This window comes from Oncorhynchus keta, unplaced genomic scaffold (genome assembly GCF_023373465.1).
Source record: "Oncorhynchus keta strain PuntledgeMale-10-30-2019 unplaced genomic scaffold, Oket_V2 Un_contig_6160_pilon_pilon, whole genome shotgun sequence".
NCBI lineage: Eukaryota > Metazoa > Chordata > Actinopteri > Salmoniformes > Salmonidae > Oncorhynchus > Oncorhynchus keta.
Window position 1 is genome coordinate 157,501 of NW_026288708.1, and position 19,545 is coordinate 177,045.

Genomic DNA, 19,545 nt, shown 5'->3' on the forward strand with positions numbered 1-19,545 from the left:
CTATTAGAGAAGAACGGGTGATCTTTTTTTCCCTCAATGCTAGTTAAGGATACGACGGTTACCACGTTTCACATTGGATTTATTAACGACAAAAAGGTGAGACGTGTTTTATTTATTTATTTTAATTCACGTGGCGTTCTGCACACACAAACTTGTTAGCTATCTCTGGTCTAGACATGGAAAACTCTAGACGCCATTATGTGAAATGGAACCGAGTGATGGTCAACGTTAGTTAATAAGACAACTCTCTCCTGAAGTTCAAAGACATTCAAAGTTCCTTCGTAGGTATTATTCTGTTGGTCTAATTCAGATTCACAACAAGATGTGTTTCAGGCCCAGGTCTCTCCTCACCTGCATGTCACACCCTACACTTGTCTGTCCAATGTGTATGGATACCGGCTCGTCCAACATCTCGTTCCAAAATCATGGACATTAATATGGAGTTGGTCCCCTCTTTGCTGCTATAACAGCCTCCACTCTTCTGGGAAGGCTTTCCACTAGATGTTGGAACATTGCTGCTGTAACAGCCTCCACTCTTCTGGGAAGGCTTTCCACTAGATGTTGGAACATTGCTGCTATAACAGCCTCCACTCTTCTGGGAAGGCTTTCCACTAGATGTTGGAACATTGCTGCTATAACAGCCTCCACTCTTCTGGGAAGGCTTTCCACTAGATGTTGGAACATTGCTGCTATAACAGCCTCCCACTCTTCTGGGAAGGCTTTCCACTAGATGTTGGAACATTGCTGCTCCACTCTTCTGGGAAGGCTTTCCACTAGAGCATTGCTGCCAGCCTCCTTCTTCAGGGGAAGGCTTTCCACTAGATGCAGGAACATTGCTGCTATAACAGCCTCCACTCTTCTGGAAGGCTTTTCACTAGATGTTGGAACATTGCTGCTATAACAGCCTCCACTCTTCTGGGAAGGCTTTCCACTAGATGTTGGAACATTGCTGCTATAACAGCCTCCACTCTTCAGGGAAGGCTTTCCACTAGATGTTGGAACATTGCTGCTATAACAGCCTCCACTCTTCAGGGAAGGCTTTCCACTAGATGTTGGAACATTGCTGCTATGCCTCCACTCTTCTGCAGGGACTTGAACTATTGCTGCAGGGACTTGCTTCCTTACAGCCACAAGAGCATTAGTGAGGTCGGTCACTGATGTTGGGCGATTAGGCCTGGCTCGTACCTGTCGGCGTTCCAATTCATACCAAAGGTGTTCGATGGGGCTGAGGTCAGGGCTCTGTGCAGGACAGTCCTTGAGCAAAAGTTCTTCCACACCGATCTCAACAAACCATTACTGTATGGACCCCACTTTGTGCACGGGGGCATTGTCATACCGAAACAGGAAAGGACCTTTTTCCCAAACTGTTGTCACAAAGTTGTAAGCACAGAATCTTCTAGAATGTCATTGTACACTGAGGCGTTAAGATTTCCTTCACTGGTTCCAGAGGCAGTTTGGAACTCGGCAGCGAGTGTTGCAACCGAGGACAGACGATTGTCATGCGATTTTTACGGCTTGTGTGGCCTACCACTTTGCGGTTGAGCCGTTGTTGCTCCTAGGCGTTTCCCACTTCACAATAACACCACTCTAATGCTAGTTGACCTGAGCAGCTCTAGCAGGGCAGAAATTTGACGAACTGACTTGTTGGAAAGGTGGCTTCCTACGATGGTGCCACATTGAAAGTCATTGAGCTCTTCAGTAAGGCCATTCTACTGACAATGTTTGTCTATGGAGATTGCATGGATGCGTGCTTGATTTTATACACCTGTCAGCAACGGGTGTGGCTGAAATAGACGAATCTACTCATTTGAAGGGGTGTCCACAAACTTTTGTCTATACAGTGTAGTTTACCCGTTCCACAGCAAGCTCCTCTAGCCATTGGTGAAGTCATTTAACATTGAGCAAAATGTTTTTTTTTTTTTTTTTATAAATAAAAATAAGTTCAGAGTTCTAACAAGGAACTCTTTGGGTTGAACCGGTTCAGAACTTTATTTATGCTGGTCGGAACAACAACAAAAATAATGGTTCCGATCAAAACGGAACCGTTAGAAAATCACTTTGGTTCTAACAACTTGAATAGTAGTAAATTTAAGGGGTGATGAAGGTTCTGATTCTAACGCGTTGTCACAGAGATGAGATGTTCTAGAATAACAACTTGAATAGTAGTAAAGTTAAGGGGTGATGAAGGTTCTGATTCTAACGCGTTGTCACAGAGATGAGATGTTCTAGAATAGCAGCATTCTTCCATTAGTCCCCATTCTAGAACATACAGAACACAGACAGACGGAGCATCTCTCTGTCTCTCTCTAATGCTTATTGACACAGATAAATACATCTCTCTGTCTCTCTCTAATGCTTATTGACACAGATAAATACATCTCTCTCTCTCTAATGCTTATTGACACAGATAAATACATCTCTCTCTCTCTAATGCTTATTGACACAGATAAATACATCTCTGTCTCTCTAATGCTTATTGACACAGATAAATACATCTCTCTGTCTCTCTAATGCTTATTGACACAGATAAATACATCTCTCTCTCTCTCTAATGCTTATTGACACAGATAAATACATCTCTGTCTCTCTAATGCTTATTGACACAGATAAATACATCTCTCTGTCTCTCTAATGCTTATTGACACAGATAAAACATCTCTGTCTCTCTCAAAATCTCTCTCTCTAATGCTTATTGACACAGATAAATACATCTCTGTCTCTCTAATGCTTATTGACACAGATACATATATCTCTCTCTCTCTCTAATGCTTATTGACACAGACAAATATATCTCTCTGTCTCTCTAATGCTTATTGACACAGACAAATATATCTCTCTGTCTCTCTCTAATGCTTATTGACACAGACAAATACATCTCTCTCTCTAATGCTTATTGACACAGATAAATACATCTCTCTCTCTAATGCTTATTGACACAGATAAATACATCTCTCTCTCTAATGCTTATTGACACAGATAAATACATCTCTCTCTCTCTCTAATGCTTATTGACACAGATAAATACATCTCTCTCTCTCTCTAATGCTTATTGACACAGATAAATACATCTCTCTGTCTCTCTCTAATGCTTATTGACACAGATAAATACATCTCTCTCTCTCTCTAATGCTTATTGACACAGACAAATACATCTCTCTGTCTCTCTAATGCTTATTGACACAGACAAATATATCTCTCTGTCTCTCTCTAATGCTTATTGACACAGACAAATACATCTCTCTCTCTAATGCTTATTGACACAGATAAATACATCTCTCTCTCTAATGCTTATTGACACAGATAAATACATCTCTCTCTCTCTAATGCTTATTGACACAGACAAATACATCTCTCTCTCTAATGCTTATTGACACAGATAAATACATCTCTCTCTCTAATGCTTATTGACACAGATAAATACATCTCTCTCTCTCTCTAATGCTTATTGACACAGATAAATACATCTCTCTGTCTCTCTCTAATGCTTATTGACACAGATAAATACATCTCTCTCTAATGCTTATTGACACAGATAAATACATCTCTCTGTCTCTCTAATGCTTATTGACACAGATAAATACATCTCTGTCTCTCTCTAATGCTTATTGATACAGATAAATACATCTCTCTGTCTCTCTAATGCTTATTGACACAGATAAATACATCTCTGTCTCTCTCTAATGCTTATTGACACAGATAAATACATCTCTCTGTCTCTCTCTCTAATGCTTATTGACACAGATAAATACATCTCTCTGTCTCTCTCTCTAATGCTTATTGACACAGATAAATACATCTCTCTGTCTCTCTCTAATGCTTATTGACACAGATAAATACATCTCTCTCTCTCTAATGCTTATTGACACAGATAAATACATCTCTCTCTCTCTAATGCTTATTGACACAGATAAATACATCTCTCTCTCTCTAATGCTTATTGACACAGATAAATACATCTCTCTGTCTCTCTCTAATGCTTATTGACACAGATAAATACATCTCTCTCTCTCTCTAATGCTTATTGACACAGATAAATACATCTCTCTCTCTCTCTAATGCTTATTGACACAGATAAATACATCTCTCTCTCTCTCTAATGCTTATTGACACAGATAAATACATCTCTCTGTCTCTCTAATGCTTATTGACACAGATAAATACATCTCTCTGTCTCTCTCTAATGCTTATTGACACAGATAAATACATCTCTCTCTCTCTAATGCTTATTGACACAGATAAATACATCTCTCTGTCTCTCTAATGCTTATTGACACAGATAAATACATCTCTCTCTCTCTCTCTCTAATGCTTATTGACACAGATAAATACATCTCTCTGTCTCTCTAATGCTTATTGACACAGATAAATACATCTCTAATCTGATAAATACATCTCTCTCTCTCTAATGCTTATTGACACAGATAAATACATCTCTCTGTCTCTCTCTAATGCTTATTGACACAGATAAATACATCTCTCTCTCTCTCTAATGCTTATTGACACAGATAAATACTCTCTCTCTTATTGACACAGATAAATACATCTCTCTCTCTCTCTAATGCTTATTGACACAGATAAATACATCTCTCTGTCTCTCTAATGCTTATTGACGCAGATAAATACATCTCTCTGTCTCTCTCTAATGCTTATTGACACAGATAAATACATCTCTCTGTCTCTCTAATGCTTATTGACACAGATAAATACATCTCTCTGTCTCTCTCTCTAATGCTTATTGACACAGATAAATACATCTCTGTCTCTCTCTAATGCTTATTGACACAGATAAATACATCTCTGTCTCTCTCTAATGCTTATTGACACAGATAAATACATCTCTCTCTCTCTCTAATGCTTATTGACACAGATAAATACATCTCTCTCTCTCTCTCTAATGCTTATTGACACAGATAAATACATCTCTCTCTCTCTAATGCTTATTGACACAGATAAATACATCTCTCTGTCTCTCTCTAATGCTTATTGACACAGATAAATACATCTCTGTCTCTCTAATGCTTATTGACACAGATAAATACATCTCTCTCTAATGCTTATTGACACAGATAAATACATCTCTCTCTCTAATGCTTATTGACACAGATAAATACATCTCTCTCTCTCTCTAATGCTTATTGACACAGATAAATACATCTCTCTGTCTCTCTCTAATGCTTATTGACACAGATAAATACATCTCTCTGTCTCTCTCTAATGCTTATTGACACAGATAAATACATCTCTCTGTCTCTCTCTCTAATGCTTATTGACACAGATAAATACATCTCTCTGTCTCTCTCTAATGCTTATTGACACAGATAAATACATCTCTCTCTCTCTCTAATGCTTATTGACACAGATAAATACATCTCTCTGTCTCTCTCTAATGCTTATTGACACAGATAAATACATCTCTCTGTCTCTCTAATGCTTATTGACACAGATAAATACATCTCTCTCTCTCTCTAATGCTTATTGACACAGATAAATACATCTCTCTGTCTCTCTCTAATGCTTATTGACACAGATAAATACATCTCTCTGTCTCTCTCTAATGCTTATTGACACAGATAAATACTAATGCTTATTGACACAGACAAATCTCTCTCTCTCTAATGCTTATTGACACAGATAAATACATCTCTCTGTCTCTCTAATGCTTATTGACACAGATAAATACATCTCTCTGTCTCTCTCTAATGCTTATTGACACAGATAAATACATCTCTCTGTCTCTCTCTAATGCTTATTGACACAGATAAATACATCTCTCTGTCTCTCTCTAATGCTTATTGACACAGATAAATACATCTCTCTGTCTCTCTCTAATGCTTATTGACACAGATAAATACATCTCTCTGTCTCTCTCTAATGCTTATTGACACAGATAAATACATCTCTCTGTCTCTCTAATGCTTATTGACACAGACAAATACATCTCTCTGTCTCTCTCTAATGCTTATTGACACAGATAAATACATCTCTCTCCCTCTAATGCTTATTGACACAGATAAATACATCTCTCTGTCTCTCTCTAATGCTTATTGACACAGATAAATACATCTCTCTATCTCTAATGCTTATTGACACAGATAAATACATCTCTCTGATAAATACATCTCTCTCTAATGCTTATTGACACAGATAAATACATCTCTCTGTCTCTCTCTCTAATGCTTATTGACACAGATAAAAACATCTCTCTCTCTCTAATGCTTATTGACACAGATAAATACATCTCTCTCTCTCTCTAATGCTTATTGACACAGATAAATACATCTCTCTGTCTCTCTCAGATAATGCTTATTGACACAGATAAATACATCTGCTGACACAGATAAATCATCTCTCTAATGCTTATTGACACAGATAAATACATCTCTCTCTCTAATGCTTATTGACACAGATAAATACATCTCTCTGTCTCTCTCTAATGCTTATTGACACAGATAAATACATCTCTCTGTCTCTCTAATGCTTATTGACACAGATAAATACATCTCTCTGTCTCTCTCTAATGCTTATTGACACAGATAAATACATCTCTGTCTCTCTAATGCTTATTGACACAGATAAATACATCTCTGTCTCTCTAATGCTTATTGACACAGATAAATACATCTCTCTCTCTCTAATGCTTATTGACACAGATAAATACATCTCTCTGTCTCTCTCTAATGCTTATTGACACAGATAAATACATCTCTCTGTCTCTCTAATGCTTATTGACACAGATAAAAACATCTCTGTCTCCCTCTAATGCTTATTGACACAGATAAATACATCTCTCTGTCTCTCTCTAATGCTTATTGACACAGATAAATACATCTCTCTATCTCTAATGCTTATTGACACAGATAAATACATCTCTCTGTCTCTCTCTAATGCTTATTGACACAGATAAATACATCTCTCTGTCTCTCTCTAATGCTTATTGACACAGATAAATACATCTCTCTCTCTCTCTAATGCTTATTGACACAGATAAATACATCTCTCTGTCTCTCTAATGCTTATTGACACAGATAAATACATCTCTCTGTCTCTCTAATGCTTATTGACACAGATAAATACATCTCTCTCTCTCTCTAATGCTTATTGACACAGATAAATACATCTCTCTGTCTCTCTAATGCTTATTGACACAGATAAATACATCTCTCTGACGCAGATAAATACATCTCTCTCTCTAATGCTTATTGACACAGATAAATACATCTCTCTGTCTCTCTAATGCTTATTGACACAGATAAATACATCTCTCTCTCTCTCTAATGCTTATTGACACAGATAAATACATCTCTCTGTCTCTCTCTAATGCTTATTGACACAGATAAATACATCTCTCTGTCTCTCTCTAATGCTTATTGACACAGATAAATACATCTAATGCTTATTGACACAGATAAATACATCTCTCTCTCTAATGCTTATTGACGCAGATAAATACATCTCTCTGTCTCTCTCTAATGCTTATTGACACAGATAAATACATCTCTCTGTCTCTCTCTAATGCTTATTGACACAGATAAATACATCTCTCTGTCTCTCTCTAATGCTTATTGACACAGATAAATACATCTCTCTCTCTCTAATGCTTATTGACACAGATAAATACATCTCTCTCTCTCTCTAATGCTTATTGACACAGATAAATACATCTCTCTGTCTCTCTCTAATGCTTATTGACACAGATAAAAACATCTCTGTCTCTCTCTAATGCTTATTGACACAGATAAATACATCTCTCTGTCTCTCTCTAATGCTTATTGACACAGATAAATACATCTCTCTGTCTCTCTCTAATGCTTATTGACGCAGATAAATACATCTCTGTCTCTCTAATGCTTATTGACACAGATAAATACATCTCTCTGTCTCTCTAATGCTTATTGACACAGACAAATACATCTCTAATCTCTCTCTCTAATGCTTATTGACACAGATAAATACATCTCTCTCTCCCTCTAATGCTTATTGACACAGATAAATACATCTCTGTCTCTCTAATGCTTATTGACACAGATAAATACATCTCTCTCTCTAATGCTTATTGACACAGATAAATACATCTCTGTCTCTCTCTAATGCTTATTGACACAGATAAATACATCTCTGTCTCTCTCTAATGCTTATTGACACAGATAAATACATCTCTCTGTCTCTCTCTAATGCTTATTGACACAGATAAATACATCTCTAATGCTTATTGACACAGATAAATACATCTCTCTGTCTCTCTAATGCTTATTGACACAGATAAATACATCTCTCTGTCTCTCTCTAATGCTTATTGACACAGATAAATACATCTCTGTCTCTCTAATGCTTATTGACACAGATAAATACATCTCTCTGCCCTCTAATGCTTATTGACACAGATAAATACATCTCTGTCTCTCTAATGCTTATTGACGCAGATAAATACATCTCTCTGTCTCTCTCTAATGCTTATTGACACAGATAAATACATCTCTGTCTCTCTAATGCTTATTGACACAGATAAATACATCTCTCTGTCTCTCTAATGCTTATTGACACAGATAAATACATCTCTCTGTCTCTCTCTAATGCTTATTGACACAGATAAATACATCTCTGTCTCTCTAATGCTTATTGACACAGATAAATACATCTCTGTCTGTCTCTCTAATGCTTATTGACACAGATAAATACATCTCTCTGTCTCTCTAATGCTTATTGACACAGATAAATACATCTCTGTCTCTCTCTAATGCTTATTGACACAGATAAATACATCTCTCTGTCTCTCTAATGCTTATTGACACTAAGATAAATACATCTCTGTCTCTCTAATGCTTATTGACACAGATAAATACATCTCTCTGTCTCTCTCTAATGCTTATTGACACAGATAAATACATCTCTGTCTCTCTCTAATGCTTATTGACACAGATAAATACATCTCTCTGTCTCTCTCTCTAATGCTTATTGACACAGATAAATACATCTCTGTCTCTCTCTAATGCTTATTGACACAGATAAATACATCTCTGTCTCTCTCTAATGCTTATTGACACAGATAAATACATCTCTCTGTCTCTAATGCTTATTGACACAGATAAATACATCTCTCTGTCTCTCTCTAATGCTTATTGACACAGATAAATACATCTCTCTGTCTCTCTCTAATGCTTATTGACACAGATAAATACATCTCTGATAAATACATCTCTCTCTCTAATGCTTATTGACACAGATAAATACATCTCTGTCTCTCTCTAATGCTTATTGTACAGATAAATACATCTCTGTCTCTCTCTAATGCTTATTGACACAGATAAATACATCTCTCTGTCTCTCTAATGCTTATTGACACAGATAAATACATCTCTGTCTCTCTAATGCTTATTGACACAGATAAATACATCTCTGTCTCTCTCTTATTCTAATGCTTATTGACACAGATAAATACATCTCTCTCTCTAATGCTTATTGACACAGATAAATACATCTCTCTCTCTCTAATGCTTATTGACACAGACAAATACATCTCTCTCTCTAATGCTTATTGACACAGATAAATACATCTCTCTCTCTAATGCTTATTGACACAGATAAATACATCTCTCTGTCTCTCTAATGCTTATTGACACAGATAAATACATCTCTGTCTCTCTCTAATGCTTATTGACACAGATAAATACATCTCTCTCTCTCTAATGCTTATTGACACAGATAAATACATCTCTCTGTCTCTCTAATGCTTATTGACACAGATAAATACATCTCTGTCTCTCTCTAATGCTTATTGATACAGATAAATACATCTCTGTCTCTCTAATGCTTATTGACACAGATAAATACATCTCTCTCTCTAATGCTTATTGACACAGATAAATACATCTCTCTGTCTCTCTAATGCTTATTGACACAGATAAATACATCTCTCTGTCTCTCTAATGCTTATTGACGCAGATAAATACATCTCTCTGTCTCTCTAATGCTTATTGACACAGATAAATACATCTCTCTGTCTCTCTCTAATGCTTATTGACGCAGATAAATACATCTCTCTGTCTCTCTAATGCTTATTGACACAGATAAATACATCTCTCTAATGTGACACAGATAAATACATCTCTGCTCTAATGCTTATTGACACAGATAAATACATCTCTCTCTCTCTAATGCTTATTGACACAGATAAATACATCTCTCTGTCTCTCTCTAATGCTTATTGACACAGATAAATACATCTCTGTCTCTAATTGCTGACACAGATAAATACATCTGTCTCTCTCTCTAATGCTTATTGACACAGATAAATACATCTCTCTGTCTCTCTCTAATGCTTATTGACACAGATAAATACATCTCTCTCTCTCTAATGCTTATTGACACAGATAAATACATCTCTCTGTCTCTCTAATGCTTATTGACACAGATAAATACATCTCTCTCTCTCTAATGCTTATTGACACAGATAAATACATCTCTCTGTCTCTCTAATGCTTATTGACACAGATAAATACATCTCTCTCTCTCTAATGCTTATTGACACAGATAAATACATCTCTCTCTCTCTCTAATGCTTATTGACACAGATAAATACATCTCTCTGTCTCTCTAATGCTTATTGACACAGATAAATACATCTCTCTGTCTCTCTCTAATGCTTATTGACACAGATAAATACATCTCTCTCTCTCTAATGCTTATTGACACAGATAAATACATCTCTCTCTGTCTAACTAATCTCTCTCTAATGCTTATTGACACAGATAAATACATCTCTCTGTCTCTCCTTTTCATATACATATATCTCCACAGCTTTTGTCACACTGAACACACACACTGAACACACAAGGTAAAATCGGCTGCTCTGCCCCTGAACAAGGCAATTAACCCCACTGTTCCTAGGCGTCATTGAAAATAAGAATTTGTTCTTAACTCGACTTGTCTAGTTAAATAAAAAATGTTAAAAACACACACACTCCCTTTCCGTCCTACCTGTTTCCCATCCTACCTGTTTCCCCATCCTGCCTGTTTCCCGGGGCCCTACCTGTTTCTCATCCTACCCGTTTCCCATCCTACCTGTTTCTAATCCTACCTGTTTCCCCATCCTACCTGCTTCTCATCCTACCTGTTTCTCATCCTACCTGTTTCCTGTCCTACCTGTTTCTCATCCTACCTGTTTCCCGTTCAGTGTATAAAGCCTCTGACGGCACCAGAGTCCAGTTTGATGGCTTCGTGATATCCCTCCAGAACCTGGCCGAAGGAATGCGCCCGTCTTCTTGTTCAATAAAATCCTGACTGCTTTCCTGGGCTTCACCACTACGAATCACCGTGACCAGCTTAGGTTTTATAAAGTCATTACTCTCTGACCAGCTGTTGACCGCCCGGCCGGACCCGGGCCAGACCCAGACCGCGTCCCAGGGGCAGTAGGGGAACCGCTAGAGGTGCCAGCGGTAACACCGGGCTTCCAGTTTGGGTTGTTGATCTTGGTGTAGTCCAGTTTACGATAGGGCTCGTTGGACGCACACACGTAACAGTCACCTGGGAGAGAGACATTATGAATACATCACACACACACACACACACACACACACACACATTGAAGAATCACACACACACACACACACACACACACACACACACACACACACACACAGTCACCTGGAGGAGAGACACTGGGCCCCAGTTCAATACTCTGGGAACCATTACAACCTCCATCTCTTCAGAACATGACTAGATGTCTTTCATATGATATGACGAGGCAGTATTAAACTCAGAGGTCACACCGCAGACTGTGTGTGTGTGTGTGTGTGTGTGTGTGTGTGTGTGTGTGTGTGTGTGTGTGTGTGTGTGTGTGTGTGTGTGTGTGTGTGTGTGTGTCAGAGCGATCTCCCTCCTCAGGAGCAGAGTGAACAGAGCAGAAGAGGCTGTAGTGGGGGCATCCTATTCCCTACATAGTGCACTACAGACTGGGGGCCCATAGTGCACTACAGACTGGGGGCCCATAGTGCACTACAGACTGGGGGCCCATAGTGCACTACAGACTGGGGGCCCATAGTGCACTACAGACTGGGGGCCCATAGTACACTACAGACTGGGGCCCATAGTGCACTACAGACTGGGGGCCCATAGTACACTACAGACTGGGGGCCCATAGTACACACTACAGACTGGGGGCCCATAGTGCACTACAGACTGGGGGCCCATAGTGCACTACAGACTGGGGGCCCATAGTGCACTACAGACTGGGGGCCCATAGTGCACTACAGACTGGGGGCCCATAGTGCACTACAGACTGGGGGCCCATAGTGCACTACAGACTGGGGGCCCATAGTGCACTACAGACTGGGGGCCCATAGTGCACTACACTGGGGCCCATAGTGCACTACATACTGGGGGCCCATGGTACACTACAGACTGGGGGCCCACAGTGCACTACATACTGGGGGCCCATAGTACACTACAGACTGGGGGCCCATAGTGCACTACATACTGGGGGCCCATAGTACACTACAGACTGGGGGCCCATAGTGCACTACAGACTGGGGGCCCATAGTGCACTACAGACTGGGGGCCCATAGTACACTACAGACTGGGCCCATAGTACACTACAGACTGGGGGCCCATAGTGCACTACAGACTGGGGGGCCCATAGTGCACTACATACTGGGGGCCCATAGTGCACTACAGACTGGGGGCCCATAGTGCACTACATACTGGGGGCCCATAGTGCACTACATACTGGGGGCCCATAGTGCACTACTACTGGGGGCCCATAGTGCACTACAGACTGGGGGCCCATAGTGCACTACAGACTGGGGGCCCAAAGTGCACTACAGACTGGGGGCCCATAGTGCACTACAGACTGGGGGCCCATAGTACACTACAGACTGGGGGCCCATAGTGCACTACAGACTGGGGCCCAAAGTGCACTACAGACTGGGGGCCCATAGTGCACTACAGACTGGGGGCCCATAGTACACTACAGACTGGGGGCCCATAGTACACTACAGACTGGGGGCCCATAGTACACTACAGACTGGGGGCCCATAGTACACTACAGACTGGGGGCCCATAGTGCACTACAGACTGGGGGCCCATAGTGCACTACAGACTGGGGGCCCATAGTACTACAGACTGGGGGCCCATAGTGCACTACAGACTGGGGGCCCATAGTACACTACAGACTGGGGGCCCATAGTGCACTACAGACTGGGGGCCCATAGAGCACTACAGACTGGGGGCCCATAGTGCACTACAGACTGGGGGCCCATAGTGCACTACAGACTGGGGGCCCACAGTGCACTACAGACTGGGGGCCCATAGTACACAACAGACTGGGGGCCCATAGTGCACTACAGACTGGGGGCCCATAGTGCACTACAGACTGGGGGCCCATAGTACACTACAGACTGGGGGCCCATAGTGCACTACAGACTGGGGGCCCATAGTGCACTACAGACTGGGGGCCCATAGTGCACTAGAGACTGGGGCCCATAGTGCACTACAGACTGGGGGCCCATAGTGCACTACAGACTGGGGGCCCATAGTGCACTACAGACTGGGGGCCCATAGTGCACTACAGACTGGGGGCCCATAGTACACTACAGACTGGGGCCCATAGTGCACTACAGACTGGGGGCCCATAGTGCACTACAGACTGGGGGCCCATAGTGCACTACAGACTGGGGGCCCATAGTGCACTACAGACTGGGGGCCCATAGTGCACTACAGACTGGGGGCCCATAGTGCACTACAGACTGGGGGCCCATAGTGCACTACAGACTGGGGGCCCATAGTGCACTACATACTGGGGGCCCATAGTGCACTACAGACTGGGGGCCCATAGTGCACTACAGACTGGGGGCCCATAGTACACTACAGACTGGGGGCCAATAGTACACTACAGACTGGGGGCCCATAGTGCACTACAGACTGGGGGCCCATAGTACACTACAGACTGGGGGCCCATAGTGCACTACAGACTGGGGGCCCATAGTGCACTACATACTGGGGGCCCATAGTGCACTACAGACTGGGGGCCCATAGTACACTACAGACTGGGGGCCCATAGTGCACTACAGACTGGGGGCCCATAGTGCACTACAGACTGGGGGCCCATAGTACACTACAGACTGGGGGCCCATAGTACACTACAGACTGGGGGCCCATAGTACACTACAGACTGGGGGCCCCATAGTGCACTACAGACTGGGGGCCCATAGTGCACTACATACTGGGGGCCCATAGTGCACTACAGACTAGGGGCCCATAGTGCACTACAGACTGGGGGCCAATAGTCTCTGGTCAACAGTAGTGCACTACATACTGGGGGCCCATAGTGCACTACAGACTGGGGGCCCCATAGTGCACTACAGACTGGGGGCCCATAGTGCACTACAGACTGGGGGCCCATAAGTCTCTGGTCAACAGTAGTGCACTACAGACTGGGGGCCCATAGTGCACTACAGACTGGGGGCCCATAGTGCACTACAGACTGGGGGCCCATAGTACACTACAGACTGGGGGCCCATAGTACACTACAGACTGGGGGCCCATAGTACACTACAGACTGGGGGCCCATAGTACACTACAGACTGGGGGCCCATAGTGCACTACAGACTGGGGGCCCATAGTGCACTACAGACTGGGGGCCCATAGTGCACTACAGACTGGGGGCCCCATAGTGCACTACAGACTGTGGGCCCATAGTGCACTACAGACTGGGGGCCCATAGTACACTACAGACTACAGACTGGGGGCCCATAGTGCACTACAGACTGGGGGCCCATAGTGCACTACAGACTGGGGGCCCATAGTGCACTACAGACTGGGGGCCCATAGTGCACTACAGACTGGGGGCCCATAGTGCACTACAGACTACAGACTGGGGGCCCATAGTACACTACAGACTGGGGGCCCATAGTGCACTACAGACTGGGGGCCCATAGTACACTACATACTGGGGGCCCATAGTGCACTACAGACTGGGGGCCCATAGTACACTACAGACTGGGGGCCCATAGTACACTACAGACTGGGGGCCCATAGTGCATTACATACTGGGGGCCCATAGTGCATTACAGACTGGGGGCCCATAGTGCACTACATACTGGGGGCCCATAGTGCATTACAGACTGGGGGCCCATAGTGCACTACATACTGGGGGCCCATAGTGCACTACATACTGGGGGCCCATAGTGCACTACATACTGGGGGCCCATAGTGCACTACAGACTGGGGGCCCATAGTGCACTACAGACTGGGGGCCCATAGTGCACTACAGACTGGGGCCCATAGTACACTACAGACTGGGGGCCCATAGTACACTACAGACTGGGGGTCCATAGTACACTACAGACTGGGGGCCCATAGTACACTACAGACTGGGGGCCCATAGTACACTACATACTGGGGGCCCATAGTGCACTACAGACTGGGGGCCCATAGTGCACTACAGACTGGGGGCCCATAGTGCACTACAGACTGGGGGCCCATAGTGCACTACAGACTACAGACTGGGGGCCCATAGTACACTACAGACTGGGGGCCCATAGTGCACTACAGACTGGGGGCCCATAGTACACTACAGACTACAGACTGGGGGCCCATAGTACACTACAGACTGGGGGCCCATAATGCACTACAGACTGGGGGCCCATAGTACACTACAGACTGGGGGCCCATAGTGCACTACAGACTGGGGGCCCATAGTACACTACAGACTGGGGGCCCATAGTACACTACAGACTGGGGGTGCATAGTGCACTACAGACTGGGGGCCCATAGTGCACTACATACTGGGGGCCCATAGTACACTACAGACTGGGGGCCCATAGTGCACTACAGACTGGGGGCCCATAGTACACTACAGACTGGGGGCCCATAGTACACTACAGACTGGGGGCCCATAGTACACTTACAGACTGGGGGCCCATAGTGCACTACAGACTGGGGGCCCATAGTACACTACAGACTGGGGGCCCATAGTACACTACAGACTGGGGGCCCATAGTGCACTACAGACTGGGGCCCATAGTACACTACAGACTGGGGGCCATAGTACACTACAGACTGGGGGCCCATAGTGCACTACATACTGGGGCCCATAGTGCACTACAGACTGGGGGTCCATAGTACACTACAGACTGGGGGCCCATAGTGCACTACAGACTGGGGGCCCATAGTACACTACAGACTGGGGGCCCATAGTGCACTACAGACTGGGGGCCCATAGTACACTACAGACTGGGGGCCCATAGTGCACTACAGACTGGGGGCCCATAGTACACTACAGACTGGGGGCCCATAGTACACTACATACTGGGGGCCCATAGTGCACTACAGACTGGGGACCCATAGTGCACTACAGACTGGGGGCCCATAGTGCACTACAGACTGGGGGCCCATAGTGCACTACAGACTGGGGGCCAATAGTCTCTGGTCAACAGTAGTGCACTACATACTGGGGGCCCATAGTGCACTACAGACTGGGGGCCCATAGTACACTACAGACTGGGGGCCCATAGTACACTACAGACTGGGGGCCCATAGTACACTACATACTACAGACTGGGGGCCCATAGTGCACTACAGACTACAGACTGGGGGCCCATAGTGCACTACAGACTACAGACTGGGGGCCCATAGTGCACTACAGACTGGGGGCCCATAGTACACTACAGACTGGGGGCCCATAGTACACTACAGACTACAGACTGGGGGCCCATAGTGCACTACAGACTGGGGGCCCATAGTACACTACAGACTGGGGGCCCATAGTACACTACAGACTACAGACTGGGGGCCCATAGTACACTACAGACTGGGGGCCCATAGTGCACTACAGACTGGGGGCCCATAGTACACTACAGACTGGGGGCCCATAGTGCACTACAGACTGGGGGCCCATAGTACACTACAGACTGGGGGCCCATAGTGCACTACAGACTGGGGGCCCATAGTACACTACAGACTACAGACTGGGGGCCCATAGTACACTACAGACTGATAGGGTGCTATTTCTGATGCAGCCTTGGTGTCATACCAACCTCTGTTTTAGGACTGCATCTCCTTGGAGTGCTCGCTGTTGCTACCTTAAAAGGAATTTCTGCACACCTCGCCTCCTCCCTTCTCCCCATCTCCTCCCCATCTCCCCATCTCTCCTCCCCTCTCTCATCTCCTCCCCTCTCTCGCCTCCTCCCCCCTTCCCCATCTCCTCATCTCCTCCCCTCTCCCCATCTCCTCATCTCTCCCCTCTCCTCCCCATCTCCTCGCCTCCTCCCCCTCCCGCCTCCTCCCTTCTCCCCATCTCCTCCCCATCTCCTCATCTCCTCCCCCTCTCCCCATCTCCTCCCCTCTCCCCATCTCCTCCCCTCTCCTCTCATCTCCTCCCCTCTCCTCCCATCTCCTCATCTCCTCCCTTCTCCCCATCTCCTCCCCTCTCCTCATCTCCTCCCCATCTCCTCATCTCCCTCCCCATCTCCTCCCTTCTCCCCATCTCCTCCCTTCTCCTCATCTCCTCATCTCCTCATCTCCTCCCCATCTCCTCCCTTCTCCTCATCTCCTCCCTTCTCTCATCTCCTCCCTTCTCATCTCCTCCCTTCTCTCATCTCCTCCCTTCTCATCTCCTCCCCTTCTCATCTCCTCCCTTCTCCCCATCTCCTCATCTCCTCCCTTCTCCCCATCTCCTCCCCATCTCCTCCCTCTCCCCATCTCCTCCCTTCTCCCCATCTCCTCCCCTCTCCCCATCTCATCTCCTCCCCATCTCCTCCCCTTCTCCTCATCTCCCTCTCCCCATCTCCTCCCCCCATCTCCTCCCCTCATCTCCTCCCTCATCTCCTCCCCATCTCCCCCCTCTCCCCATCTCCTCCCTTCTCCCCATCTCCTCCTCTCCCCATCTCCTCCCCTCTCCCCATCTCCTCCCCTCTCCCCATCTCCTCCCCTCTCCCCATCTCCTCCTTCTCCCCATCTCCTCCCCTCTCCCCATCTCCTCCCTTCTCCCCTCCTCCTCTACCCACCTCCTCCCTCTCCCCATCTCCTCCCTTCTCCCCATCCCCATCTCCTCCCTTCTCCCCATCTCCTCCCCATCTCTCCCCTCTCCCCATCTCCTCCCTTCTCCCCATCTCCTCCCCTCTCCCCATCTCATCTCCTCCCCATCTCCTCCCTTCTCCTCATCTCCTCCCCTCTCCCCATCTCCTCCCCCATCTCCTCCCTCATCTCCTCCTCATCTCCTCCCCATCTCCCCCTCCCCATCTCCTCCCTTCTCCCCATCTCCTCCCCCTCTCCCCATCTCCTCCCCTCTCCCCATCTCCTCCCCCTCTCCCCATCTCCTCCCCTCTCCCCATCTCCTCCCCTCTCCCCCATCTCCTCCCTTCTCCCCATCTCCCCCCCTCCCCATCTCCTCCCTTCTCCCCTCCTCCTCTACCCACCTCCTCCCCTCTCCCCATCTCCTCTCCCCCCATCTCCTCCCCTCATCTCTCCCCTCATCTCCTCCCCATCTCCCCCCTCTCCCCATCTCCTCCCTTCTCCCCATCTCCTCCCCTCTCCCCATCTCCTCCCCTCTCCCCATCTCCTCCTTCTCCCATCTCCTCCCCTCTCCCCATCTCCTCCCTTCTCCTCCTCCTCTACCCACCTCCTCCCCTCTCCCCATCTCCTTTTCTCTCTTTCTTATTCTCTCCCCTCTACCCCCTCCTTTCCTCCCTCCTCTACCCCCTCTCCCCTCCTACCCCCCTCTCCCCTCCCTCTACCCACCTCTCCTCTCCTCTACCCCACTCTCCCCTCCTCTACCCCCCTCCTCTCCTCTACCTCCCCTCGACCCCCCTCTCCTCTCTCCTCACCTCACCTCTGCTCTCCCCGCTCTCCTCTCCTGTATTCTTTGATAACACTGTTTGACCTTGGTACTTGGTGACATTGGTAGCTATTCAAATACCTGGAGGATAGATAGTGAATGCAATTCTGCCAGTGTGGAGTGTGTGTGTGTGTGGTTTGTGTGTGTGTGTGTTACAGTCCTATTTGCATAAGGTAATGACAGTGCTAGTCAAGCACGTTGGGCCATTTTGCATAATCCTCTCACCTGTCACTGTTCCCACGGGACCTGCGCTTAGTTTAATCAGGCATAATGTTCTCTTCTTATTTTGGGTCATTTTAGAATAATTGCTTTGTGGACAAAAAAAAAGACCCCACCCCTTTAATTCCAGTAAATTAACTTTTGGGTGTTTCTACTGAGCAAGTTACTGACCAGGTTGAGTTACACTCTTCATCACCAGGTGAACTTTTGGGGGAGAAGCGAAATAAGACTATTGAGATGAAGGAGAGGAGGAGGAGGATGGTTCTATAGTCTATTGAGATGAAGGAGAGGAGGAGGAGGATGGTTCTATAGTCTATTGAGATGAAGGAGAGGAGGAGGAGGAGGATGGTTCTATAGTATATTGAGATGAAGGAGAGGAGGAGGAAGAGGGTTCTATAGTCTATTGAGATGGAGGAGGAGGAGGAGGAGGAGGAGGGTTCTATAGTCTATTGAGATGAAGGAGGAGGAGGAGGAGGGTTCTATAGTCTATTGAGATG

The 19,545-nt window shown here is 45.3% G+C and overlaps 1 pseudogene; it reads right to left on the reverse strand.

Annotated features, from left to right (window-relative positions):
* The window catches only part of LOC127925721 (serine/threonine-protein kinase DCLK2-like), a 59,964-nt pseudogene that overhangs the window by 36,121 nt on the left and 4,298 nt on the right, over positions 1-19,545 (reverse strand).